The sequence below is a fragment of the Podarcis liolepis genome (genome assembly GCF_965112155.1).
Source record: "Podarcis liolepis genome assembly, chromosome: 6".
Classification (NCBI taxonomy): domain Eukaryota; kingdom Metazoa; phylum Chordata; class Lepidosauria; order Squamata; family Lacertidae; genus Podarcis; species Podarcis liolepis.
Genome location: NC_139559.1, coordinates 21,899,829 through 21,913,454, shown reverse-complemented (window position 1 = coordinate 21,913,454; position 13,626 = coordinate 21,899,829). Strand labels below are relative to the sequence as shown.

At 43.9% G+C, this 13,626-nt stretch overlaps 1 protein-coding gene across 5 annotated transcripts in view; it reads left to right on the top strand.

Moving 5' to 3' along the window:
* Positions 1–13,626, top strand: part of EYA2 (EYA transcriptional coactivator and phosphatase 2) — a 131,343-nt gene that overhangs the window by 33,454 nt on the left and 84,263 nt on the right. The window lies entirely within an intron of this gene.

Sequence of the window (13,626 nt, the reverse complement as noted above, 5' to 3'; positions counted from 1 at the left end):
CTTTTCCCCCACTGTGAAAATTGCCATGGGAAAATTTTGTATAAATGGTCCATCGTGCCATATAAGTTGAAACTTGTTCCACTGTAAATGGTTGACATAATTTTTATGGGTTCATCTTAAGTACAGTGGTACCTCGGGTTAAGAACTTAATTCGTTCTGGAGGTCTGTTCTTAACCTGAAACTGTTCTTAACCTGAAGCACCACTTTAGCTAATGGGGCCTCCTGCTGCTGCACGATTTCTGTTCTCATTCTGAAGCAAAGTTCTTAACCCGAGGTAATATTTCTGGGTTAGGGGATTCTGTAACCTGAAGCGTATGTAACCTGAAGCATATGTAACCCGAGGTACCACTGTACAATTATCTTAAGCCATTCACCTGGATGGTTTGACATCATTACTCACAGCCAGGCCTCTCTTCTCCTGAGTGCAAAACATTTCAGCACCAGGCTTCCTGGAAAATGTTTTGCCTTGGCTTATTGTTCTAGCTAGTGGACCTAGTTTACTCGTTCTTCATTCCTCTTGGTGCTAAGAAGCTTTTCCGTCTCTTCCTTCTTCTCCTAATGACTTAATAATTAAAGCAAAATTAAGGCCACTGGTATTGTTGAGTTTGAAAGCAAATATTCCAAAGACACCTGGACAGGAGAGGAGGTGCAACATAATTATTAAAATTCTGCTTGCACGTAAAACCTCCATTCGATGTCTACTGTCTACTTCTAAGGTATTTTGGGTCTAATTAGTTGGTTTGTCGACGATAAGTAAGGTTTGCAGGTGTCCATTCCTTGTAAACTTTGGATGTCTAAATACCACTGCTCATTAAAACATAAAGGATGCCCTATTTAATGACAGTATATTTCTATACCAAACTTAAAAGCAACTCGCTACTTTTGAAGTTTTACTATTTGCGTTTTAAGCTACTTTTGTGTTTCTCCAGGGATATTTAATTCCTCCACCGGCATATAATGCTACCTATACAGTAGATTTCTGTTCTAATGAACAATTAAGGGAGATATTTTACAAAATCAAGTATGGTGTGGATTGGGAATGGCTAGGAGTGTGTGTGTGTGTGTGTGTGTGTGTGTGTGTGTGTGTGTGTGTGATATCAGCCAAAGAATGTGGCTGGTAGAAATGTCTGGACTGTAATTGGTTATTCTTTTGGGACAGGCATTTGTCTCCTTTAATATAACAACCTTCCCTAGGTCTAGTTTGGAACTGTGAAATATAATGTGAACCAATCAATAAATATGGAACCCTAGGCATTCAGAAAGCAGGAGCTGAAATGTTAACAACTTGTTCACAAGCAAACTGCTTTAATTTCTTCCATAGCATGTTTTAGAAGAAAGTTAGAGTCTGCAGTTGGGGGAAACAGCTGAAATTGGGGCAAAACCAGTCTCATTACTAGAGATGGGAAGGCCTAGAAAAAAAATGGGGGGGGGGAGAACCAGTTTTTTCTGGGTTTTTTGTTTGTTTGTTTGTTTGTTTGTTTTTGTAAAAAAAAGGGGGGAATAGCTTTGGGGGGAAAAACAAAAAACAAAACTGGTCCCCCCCATTTTCCCCAGGTTTTTTCCCCCAGGCCTTCCCATCTCTACTCAATACTGACAGTTGTGTCACCATGCCGATAGTCCCTTTCACCTCTGTCGTCTTCCCAATTGCTCCATAGAAGTCAATCCTTATGGGGCTCTTCTGTTGGCAGGTGAGGTGGGTGAAAACCAAGAGAGGCCCTGCTAAGGTGGGATGTGCTAAATGGGAGTGCCATTTCCTCCTCCTCCTACCCACTTCCAGCTTAGTCGTTTGAAGGAATGGAGTAAAATGCCATATTTTGAAAAAACAGGGAGGGTTGAGGAGGAAGGCGAGTTGAAGCTTAGTGATTCACCATGGGATTGATTTTTTTACCATGGGGGGCGGGGAATGGCAAGCAAATCAGGACTATATCTGCTCTAAACTACAACCTCCAATCAGCACAGATCTGGGGCTGATAGGAGTTGTAATCCAAAACATCTGGAGGGCACCAGGTTGGCAAAGGCTGATCTAGGTGATTCACAGCAGTAACATTAAAAGCATAACCATATGGCCCCTAATAAACAATGGCAGGAGTAGCTAAGCTCAGTGCATGTTGCAGGACTACAAGTCCCATCATCCCTGACTATCAGCCAAGATGGCTGGACTGTGATGGGACCTGAGGGCACAATTTCATTTACCTCTGGAGTATGCATCAGAAAGCTGAGGACTATTTTCTAAATTGAATTACCAAGTGTTGCTTTTAGAATAAAGAAACTGAACTTATTTTGGTAGTTTTAGCATTCACATCTTGTTTTTAAGATAGTCACAAATACAAAGTCTTTCTCATGTCCTTTTGTGTGTGTCATTGATGGGTATTCACACCACTGGCTCTCCCCCCTTGTAACGGACTTCATTTTATTTTCCTGAGCTAGAAGTTCTTGGGGAGGGAAACCGTGTCTTTTCCCCTAGCCTGTCCATATTTATTATCTCACCTTACTAATACGATTGCCACTCAGTGTTTTAAAGATTTAGATGCCCCCCCATCCTTTCTTTCCTCCTCCTTACCATGGAAGGATCTGACTTACTGAATGCTTAAGAGAATCAGCATCTGCTTCTTACCCTGAGGCCTGAACACAGCATTTACAAAGAACTTATCAAATCCAAAAATCTGATGGGGTTTTAAGTTTGGTCATGTCAGCAGTAGACAGCTAGTGCTCAGGAGTATAAACAGTCTGTGGAACTGTGCCCGGGGGTCACCTTGGAGGAAGGGGGGGCATTGTCATTGTGATAAATGGTTAGTTTTGCAAAATGAGCATTTACTCCAGTTCAGGTTTGGGGGTTTTTTTTGGAAAAACATTCCGAAAAGAATAGCTTCTACACAGTGTTCACATAGCAGATATGTTTGTTGTTTGTACAACAAGGCTGCATCTCAGTGGTAGATCACATGCTTGGCATGCAGAAGATCCCAGATTCGATTCTCTGATGCTTCCAGGTAAGCCTGGGGAAGACTCCTTCATGAAATCTTGGAGAGAATACATATATTTCAGCATGTACTAGAGAACTTTCATTACAGATAAGAGAGATGGTACCCAATGCTGTTGTATATAAACTCTGGGTCTTCATTTATGTGCTTGGGGTGGGTGGGCACCACACAGTAGGCAGAGCTAAAGTGGCTTCAAAAAGTAAAGTAGCTTGTAAACAATGGCAGAAAGTAAAGGTAAAGGGACCCCTGACCATTAGGTGCAGTCGTGACCGACTCTGGGGTTACGGTGCTCATCTCACTTTATTGGCCAAGGGAGCCGGCGTACAGCTTCCGGGTCATGTGGCCAATATGACTAAGCCGCTTCTGGCGAACCAGAGCAGTGCACGGAAATACCGTTTAACTTCCCGCCAGAGTGGTACCTATTTATCTACTTGCACTTTGACGTGCTTTCGAACTGCTAGGTTGGCAGGAGCAGGGACTGAGCAACGGGAGCTCACCCCGTTGCGGGGATTCAAACCGCTGACCTTCTGATTGGCAAGCCCTAGGCTCTGTGGTTTAACCCACAGCGGCACCCGCGTCCCTAGAAAGTAAAGTAGCCTCCAAAAAATAGCTTCATTTGACTGATCTACTGAGCAAAGCATGCAGCTGTAGTATTTTGGGACTGTTATGAGGTGGCCTTTTGATGTGCAACATTTAGATGTCCCTGCAAAGAAACACAGCTTGAAAGCTTTGTTAATCGAAGACCGAATTTTGTTGGGAAGTAACTGGAGAATACTAGCTAATCCTGCAGTCCTGCGTGTGTGGGAAACTATAAAAGAAAAAAGGGCTGAATGCCTGTATCAAGAGAGCCCCCCCTCCCCCAAGAGTTTAAAACTGAAATATATGCAGTGTTTGCAAAGCGCAGGAAATACAGGTGGTTAGACTTTTCAGTATCCCAATATTGAGCGCTTACAGTTGTGCTCCGTTGCCTTTACGTCTCTGGTATCAAATAGACTACAAACCTAAATAAGTTTAAATGTTTTACTTACAGTAATCAGAGGTCTCATTCATGCATCAATCAATGTACAGCAAAAACAACACAGGTGAAAACTTATTGAGTACAAAATACAAAAAGGGTATCTTCAAACATGGAGTCTGAGTAGGGACTGCCAAACTCATGCATCTGGTCATTTACATTGTTCAAAAAGAAGAGAAAGGGAGAAAGGAACAGGATACAACCCTTACTTCCCTCCTCCCTTTCCAATGTGAGGGGGTGTGACCTAATCATGTCTCCTTAGAAATTTACAGTTCTGTGGTCCTTAACTCCTTCATTTACTAACTGGCATAAATTTGAGACTTTTAAAATGTTTAACCTGGCTTTTTTTGCCTTCTGAATTACTGGGGCGAACAGCAAGAGTGAGTCCACTTCTTCTTTGAGATGCTATCAGCACCTCTAATCTGTGATGGAGAACATAGATCTGAGAACCGATGCTTAGATGGAAACACTGGCCCCTAATTGACATATATAGTTTGGGATTGTTTCACAAAATAAAAGCTAAAGAGCTCCTCCTGATTTTGGTCCAATCAATGGACAGTGTTAGCAGGTGGAAAGATTCCACAAAATTTGCTGCTGATGGAATCAATTACCTAGAGCAGGGGTCAGCAAACCTTTTCAGCAGGGGGGCGGTCCACTGTCCCTCAGACCTTGTGAGGGGGCCAGACTATATTTTTTTGGGGGGGGAGATGCAAGAGCACTATGAGCCCTGGTGGCTGCTTACCTGTGTCTTGCGAGCGGCAGGGGCTGGCGGCGGGATGATGAGCCGCGTGAGAAAGGTTCTCCAGAGAGGGGCTGCTTAAAATGGCAGCTGCTGCTGGCACCAACAAAGCCCAGCCCCCTTCCTCCTCTAGGCAGGGCAGGGAGAAACCAGGAGGAGGGAGGGAGGAGGCGCCACCACTGCTGCTGTGTGAGGGAGAGGGAAAGAACACGTGCGCTGGCGATTCATGCGGCGATTCCCGGACCATCCTCAGACCATTGGGCCTGATCCAGCCTGTGGGCCTTAGTTTGCCTACCCATGACCTAGAGGCTGGGCAGTCTTTTCAGAGATGCTCAAGCTCTGGATTTCCTGCATCAAGCAGGGGTTGGACTTTGATGCCCTATGTCCCGCTCCTGCCCAACACACAGACTCTCCAGGGCTCCATCTGAGGACTCCAACTTTGCCTTCTGCAAGTGCAGGTATTTTCAGAGCAGCCTGTGAAGGTTGAGACAGGTTGTAACCAGGCTTAATACTCTGTATGTTTGCCACTTTTTCTTTTTGCAGCAGCCTTTTGAATAGCTGCAAAAAAAAGGCTGAAATTCAGCTGGTGAAGCTTTTTTTTCTAGGCATGGAGAAACTTTGTACTGGTTGCATGCAGCAGTGAAATTTACTGTTGTAAATTTGCATTGCATTTATCTAGCCTTGGGACTTGTGAGATGTTCAATCCAGGCTCTCTTTTCTGATACTATGGTACCTGCAGTAGCCCTAGCTGTGGGTTTGGCATGGTCAACACAAGCAGTTGAATCCCAAGTTGACTTGATCTGGGTTCCAATATATGAAAAAATCCTGTGTGTTTATTAGTACAAGTCAGGTAATTTACTATAAGGCAAATAAAATCTCCTGTTGTGTATCGCAGGATGACTTTTAATTATGAAATGACAGGATGTTTTACTAGTCCTGCAAAGTTTGCTTTTATAGCATTTAAATGAAAAATGTTCTGGGGAGTCACAAAGTTTGGGGCTCTTGGGTTTAATTTCCAGTTCTGCTGTTGACTTGCTGTGTGACCTGGGACAAGGTACTTCAATACATAATTCCAGAGCCAGAGGCTAATGACTTTGTACTTGCATATAAATTATGTAGCTTAGTGAATATAAATGAAACTAGATAGCAAAGTGCATCTGAATTCAATTATCTGCAGACAAAATTGTTTGCAATGGGATGTGCTCGTACCTGCCATTTTAAATTTATATAACTTCTGCCTATTCAATGGTAGTTTCCATGTTGGCTTAAATCATTGAAGTTCCTGCTTTGACTCATTTTCTCAGTCACAGCTTTTCATCAGTATGCCTGATTCTGCTAATGGGTCTCTGATTTCACATTGGAATCTTATCCTTTTCAGTCAAAAGCCACTCCAGGAACACCTCCCCTTTTTTGCCTGTTCCTCTACTTAGTATGCCTAGTAAAATAGCCACCAAATCATTAACACTAGAAGCAGAAATTGGTGGTCATGTTAATACTTTGTTGCTTATTTCCATAGTCAGCCTCTGACCTTATTTTAGTATATCATGCGCTTGTGGATTTGGGGGTGCAGTGCAAGTAGAATGATGGCCCACTTGGGGTTTTGTAAGCTGAAAGACTGCGTGTCTCATTCAAGTATTTGAGCTGCCTTAGGCTGCAGCCATAGAATCATAGAATTGGAAGGGACCACAAGGGGCATCTAGTCCAACCCCCTGCAATGCAGGAATCTTTTGCCCAGCGTGTGGCTCGAACCCACAAGGTTAAGAGTCTCATGCTCTACCAACTAAGCTTATCCTGTATGTGCTTATTTTGAAATGAACCCCATTGAACTCGAGAGGGCTTACTTCATGCATAGGTTCAGGATGCTGACGGGTTTAGATCAGGGATGAGGGAGCTGCAGCCTTCCAGATGTTGCTGAACTACAACTCTTGACCATTTCCATTATAGCTGGGGTAGATGGAGATTGGGATCCAACAAGATATGAAGGGCCATTGCAGCACGTTATACATAGGGCTGCCTCTGAAGACAGTTCAGAAACTTCAGCTGGTGCAGAATTTGGCAGCCAGGTTGCTCACTGGGGCAAGACAGTTGAAGCATATTGCACTGATCCTGACCTGACTGCATTGGCTACCAATTAGTTTCCTGGCCCAGTTCAAAGTGCTGGTTTTGACCTATAAAGCCTTAAGCGGCTCAGGACCACAATACCCCAAGAACCACCTCTCCCCATACAAACTGTTCTAGATCCTGTCCGATGTTCTTCTTCATGTGGCTCTGTGAGAGGTCCGGAGGGTGGCAACACGAGAACGGGCCTTTTCTGTGGTGGCTCCCCATTTGTGGAATGCTATCCCCAGGGACGCTCACCTAGCACCTTCAATACATATCTCTAGACACCAGGCAAAAACATTTCTTTATAACCAGGCCTTGGGCTGATTAACATTCATTGAATGTGTTCGTGGGAGGGGAATTATTAATTTGCTTTTGCTTTTGTTTTTCTTTTATTGTGTATTTTGTGTTCTCATTATTGTATTTTTATGTTGTGAACCACCTGTGATCCTTGGATGAAGGGCAGTATACAAATTTAATAAATAAAAGATAATAGTAGAAAGCGCTTGCTTCACATCTCCATTCCACTAAATTGAGGCAAATCGAGGTGGGGAGATTGTTAGTGGGAAACGGCACAGGGAGAAGGTATGACTACCTTTTCCCCATTGTGTGGTTCCAATCCAGATGTTTCTCCCCATAACTTTTTTTTTTTTTTTTGTAAATGAAGATATATGGCCAGTTGCAAGTTGTGATTCAGAGATGTGTTGCCTCTCGTTTGACCATACACAAACCATGTGTTTGTTAACGTCGGGTATCAATCACAAAGGCATTATTTTCATTGTGCTTGCTAGCTCAGTTTTGTTTACAGCAGCATTCTTCAACCTTGGGTCACTAGACGTTTGTTGGACCACAGCTCCCATCATCCATGGCCATTGGCCAAGTTAGCAAGGAATGGTGGGAGTTGTAGTCCAAAAGCATCTGGGGACCCAGAGTGGAAGAACGGTCTGGCAGTGGTCCTCCAAGGTTTCAGTCTTTTACAGCCTAAGCTGAAGATGCTGGGATTGAAGCGGAGACTTCCTTCATGTAAGGCATATTCTCTTCCTGCCACCAAACTACAGTGCTTCTGCTGCAGGGCCAGTGTGAGAGTGAGTGCGCATTTAAACTACTCCTGGAATGTACGGAAAGCTTCCATAGGAAATGGCTTTCCCCATGGCCTACCCTGTCCTGCATTGACTAGGCCGGGGTGGCTACCTGTGGCCCTCCAGATCTTACAAGGCCCACCATACCTGAACACCAGCGTTTGAAATTTGCCAGGCACATTTTGCACCTGGCTCTTGGCCACTTGCGATCAAGTGAACATGCCTGGGCCTGACTTCTCTACCATCTGGAGGTGCATGCCTGGGGATCCTTGGATCCTGACTGTTTTCACACACTAGCGACACACCCTGTAGAATTTTATCTGCACAATCAAAATGAATTTCAGGAACCGAAAAGTCGTATTGAAAAATATAACTTTTGAGCTGTCTGGCCCAAACATGGCAACTAGGCCATTTTAGTGACTGTAACCCTGGTTCAAGGAGCCATTTGACACCTAACCTAAATATCTGAGTTTCTAACACTGCTGAACATTGACCATGCTCACTGCGGCAGATGGAGTTGGAGACCAACATTACCTGGAGGTCCACAGGTCAGCAGTCACTGGAAAAGACCTGATTCTTAGGTAATAGGAGCAACTCTGTGTATTGCTCCTAGAAACAAAGTTTCGTTTGTCTGTCCGCTTTAGGAACTAGAAAATAGGAGGATGTCTCTCCCAAACAAAATACTTTGTTGTTGTTTAGTCGTTTAGTTGTGTCCAACTCTTCATGACCCCATGGACCAGAGCACGCCAGGCCCTCCTGTCTTCCACTGCTTCCCGCACTTTGTCAAACTCATGTTCGTAGCTTCGAGAACACTGTCCAACCATCTCGTCCTCTGCCGTCCCCTTCTCCTTGTGCCCTCCATCTTTCCCAACATCAGGGTCTTTTCCAGGGAGTCTTCTCTTCTCATGAGGTGGCCAAAGTATTGGATCCTCAGCTTCACAATCTGTCCTTCCTCGGCTGATTTCCTTAAGAATGAATGGGTTTGATCTTCTTGCAGTCCATGGGACTCTCAAGAGTCTCCTCCAGCACCATAATTCAAAAGCATCAATTCTTCGGCGATCAGCCTTCTTTATGGTCCAGCTTTCACTTCCATACATCACTACTGGGAAAACCATAGCTTTTACTATACGGACCTTTGTTGGCAAGGTGATGTCTCTGCTTTTTAAGATGCTGTCTAGGTTTGCCATTGCTTTTCTCCCAAGAAGTAGGCTTAGTTATTGCTAACTTACCCTCTGTCTCTGTCTGCATTCTCCATGGCTGCTGCTATGCCAGCTGCTACCTTTCTGCTTTGAATGTTAGATCTTTATCTCTGAGTAGGTAGTTGTCTGCAGCGTAGGTAGCTGAACAAAAGCTCACAGGGGTAAATAGAAAGGTGAGCTGGTTCAGGCCCTGACTTGGAACCTTCCATATGCTTTTAATCCGTTAGCAGCAGTGGGAGCCTTTTGAAGTCTTCCCCCCTCCCCTCTTCCACTTCCCCTACTGCCCAGCTGTCATCTCCCAAGTTCTGCTCCCTGACACTGCTGCAGAGCACTCTTCTGAAAGCACAGTCATGCTTTTGCCTTAATGCTGTAGCCTCGGGGGACGCCGAGTGACGACAGGGCTAACAAATGGTGCAATCTGCTCTGTACAGCTGCGAAAAGGAAAGCAGAATTGGGGGAGACAATGCATGTCTAGATCTTTTCCTGTGCAGCTTGCATTGGGCCCATCTCTGCTGTTGCACAGCAGACTCTGGGATATCCCAGCAATGCGCAAAGCAAAGAGATCCACGATATATGGTTCATTTTATTTGGGATTGTGCATAGTGACTTACTGCAGAGCCTTGTAAAAATCTGTCCAGCGCTGAAAGCCAGAAAAATGCAGTTAGATGTGGAATGCTTCTTAGCAATGTGCGGACGGATTGCTTTTGGGGAAGGGCCATAGCTCAGTAGCAGATTATCCACTGTGCATGCAGAAGATTCCAGGTTCAGTTCCCAGCATCTGCAGTTTAGGCTGGGTGAGTTTCTTGCCTGAAACCCTGGAGATCAGCTGCTGGTCAGTATAGACAATACTGAGTTAGATGGAGCAATGACCTGACTCAGTATAAGACTGTTTCCTAAGGCCCTATGTTCTCTTTGTCGCTGCCTCACAGGAGCAACCATTTCATATTGGTATGGCAAAGTTTGCCATACTGCACTCTCAGACTTCCCAACTCAGGATTTCTATGTGGACATACAAGAATGGACAATTTTGCAGTGCCATGATATGGCTTTAATATCTGCTGCAACAACAGGAGTAATGACACTGGATCCCTGTCACAATAATGCCAACATTTGGAATTCTCAAAAGCATAACTGGACTTTGGTACCTGCTTGCCTGATTTAGTGATGTGATGGTCCATTCTACCTTTCTAAGAGCTATGAATGAGCTGCCATTGTTCTTCAGATTTCTCAGTTTAAGTGCCATGGGAGAACTTGGTTGTTTGTCCAGGAGGGAGCAAGATATTTTCAAGGTTTTAAGTTTTGTACCAGTAAAACTAAGGAAACAGGATAAGCAAAACAAATGTAAATAACTGCAGAACTCTGTGTATTTCTGAGACCGGGGGGGGGGGGGTGGCAGGATTTCCAAAGAAGTGGATGTGTCCTGTCAGACAGACTTGAATCTCTGCACTTTGCTTCTTCTTCACATTCATCCCTGACTTACCTTTTCAAGAACAGGGTCAATGGAACCTCAGTTGTCCTTTTAATATAAAGCTACATAAATCCAGTAGGCCCTGTTCATATGGAGAAGAATTCAGGCATGTACCAATGCTGTCCATAATATAAGCAAAAGGCAGTTACCTCATGCAGAGCCCCCAAAATGATATAGCAAATAATCTGGGTCTGTGAACAACACAATCAGTGTTATAACTGCAGTCCATAACATAACTGATGTTCACCTTAAGAGAGCCAATATGGCGTAACAGGGAAAGAGTGTTGGATGTGAGCCAGTTCATGTGTTGAACTGACACGATTTTACTAGTTCTTCAGAGCTCACCACCACTACCACTGAAGTTTCACTAGGCTTTTCCTAGCGCTTTATTTCTAGAATGTTCTGCAATCGTATTGGCATCCTCAGTGCTCAGAACCTAACTGGCACTTGTTTATTTATTTTTTTGCAGTGACCTTGTAAGAATAAGTTTCTCTATTCCTGATGTCTGCTGGCATCACTAAACAATCCTTTATTCCATACAAAACCCTCCGCTTATTGTTGTAGCAGCAGAATCAATGAGTTTGCTGGTGAACTTTGCGTTGATCACCTTTCATCAAAGCTTTTTTTGTAAAAAGAGAGAGAGAAAGAGAAAGAGAAAGAGAAAGAGAAAGAGAAAGAGAAAGAGAGAAAGAAAGAAAGAAAGAGCAACCACCTTGAATGGACAGCATAACATGAGATCTTGAAAATGTCAAGCTATTAAGAGTAACAGTAGTCTGGGGAAATCCCATGAATACTATTGACACCTTTTAAATGAGGATTTAAAATAAATTTGTGAATTACAAGGAGACTTCAACTTTTCACAGTGATCACCCTTCACTACTGTTTTAGGAGATCCTGATTAGAGGGGCCATGATTTGGCTAACACTTGGGGGAGATTGGGGATGCGGACTTGTGAATTTCTTTAAGTTGGAAGTCAGGAGGCGATCAGAAGGTCTTGCTCCCATCTTTTCCTAATATTTCGAGCTTTGGTAGACTTCTGGGTATTCATATTATTGTAAATTGCTTTGGGATGCCCCACGGGAAGTGATTCATAAATGAAAATAATAAGTTGGTTACCATTTTTAGACCTGCAATAATCATGCTAAGCTGGATGACTAAAACCAACAAACCAATTCAAGATCTTTGGACTTCGCTAAATGGACTCACTCAACAGTAACTGTACTCACAGCTTCAGGAACGCGGGTGGCACTGTGGTCTAAACCACTGAGCCTCTTGGGCTTGCCGATCGGACATTCGGAGGTTCGAATCCATGTGACAGTGCTGAGCTCCCATTGCTCTGTCCCAGCTTCTGCCAACCTAGCAGTTCAAAAGCACACCAGTGCAAGTAGATAAATAGGTACCATTGTGGCTGGAAGGTGAATGGCGTTTCCATGCGCTCTGGCTTCCATCACGGTGTCCCATTGCGCCAGTAGCGATTTAGTCATGATCCATATGACCCAGAAAGCTGTCTGTGGACTAAACGCCAGCTCCCTCGGCCTGAAACGAGATGAGTGCTGCAACCCCATAGTCGCCTTTGACTGGACTTAACCGTCCAGGGTCCTTTACCTTTACCTTTTACCTTACTCAAAGCTTCATACAGTGTTTGGTGCCAGTCCCTAGTCCAAATCCAGCCCTCAGTTGGTACCAGGTAGTACCATCTGCTCCTATTTCCTATAGGGGTAGTCATGTGTTCTGCTTTCCAAAGGATGATCCTCTGTTTGAAAGGCCTTCCATTCTAAGCCCAGTTTAAAGACACAGAATCATAAGAGGGGAGAGAGTTTTGAAGTTGCCTTTTAACACCACCCAAACAGCAGATTGATCAGGCACATAGGTCATGCAATCACAGCTTTCCCCACAAAGCATTTCTGTTTAAATTATAGTAATTATTTCTGAATCTGCCTCTGTGCATATGATAAATTTGTGCCCTCAATTGGTGATGTGTTTGCTCTTTTGGGGAGAACCATAAGTGGCCATACTACTTTGCTAATTTTAATAGAGGAAGCAGGAGAGAGGGATAGCAATGACTGTGACAGTGAGAATTCAGAGAACCAACTTGGTCCAGGATACAACAACTACTCCCCAATCCACTCCATCCTCAAAGTGCACCTGCAAGTAAACGTAATTATATGTTAACTGGGGGGGCTGGTGTGCAGTTAGCTTCATCTGAAGATTTCAGTTTTCCTTATCAAAGAATATGTGAGGCGCCAGCTTGCTCCAAATCAGCTAACTTTCATAGAACCATAGAATCATAGAATCATAGAGTTGGAAGAGACCACAAGGGCCATCAAGTCCAACCCCCTGCCAAGCAGGAAACACCATCAGAGCACTCCTGACATATGGTTGTCAAGCCTCTGCTTAAAGACCTCCAAAGAAGGAGACTCCACCACACTCCTTGGCAGCAAATTCCACTTTACAAGTCTCTTCTGTATGATTTGCCATCAAGCAAACCGATCACAGAAATGCAACGACTTTCAGCAAGCGAGTCTCTTAATGCATTTGGCTGCAATCCTGCGAAAGCTAAAGTCTCCTTCAATCCCGTTGATTTCAAAGATATTTAAGCACTCTGTGTGCAGTATTGCTGACATTAAGATTAACGAGGAACTACCCCATGTAACAGCTTCTTCCCCTTCAATATTCCATAACTCTGTAATGCTGTTGAGTGTCTCCTATTTCTATTCTTGCTGCAAAACATTTCTGGGACTCAGAATCTTATCCAGAGCCACTGTGCGCCTTGGACGATGATGACAATCCTAAAACGCGTTGCTTGTTCTTCATGGTGTTTTAAGAAACACATAAATGTAATCTTCTGATGGCAACATCCAGGATGATCAGGAAAGCGTTTAATCAGATGGGCGTAATCTCCAAGGGAAGCGACTGCTTGGTTTTTAATTCCGCATTTTCCCTTCGCCAAAAACTTTTTGCGTGAATGTTGTTTATGTAGAATTTATATGAAGCCAGGGTTTTGGAAATCAGCTTTAATATTTACTCCTAGGGAGAAAAAAAATTGGA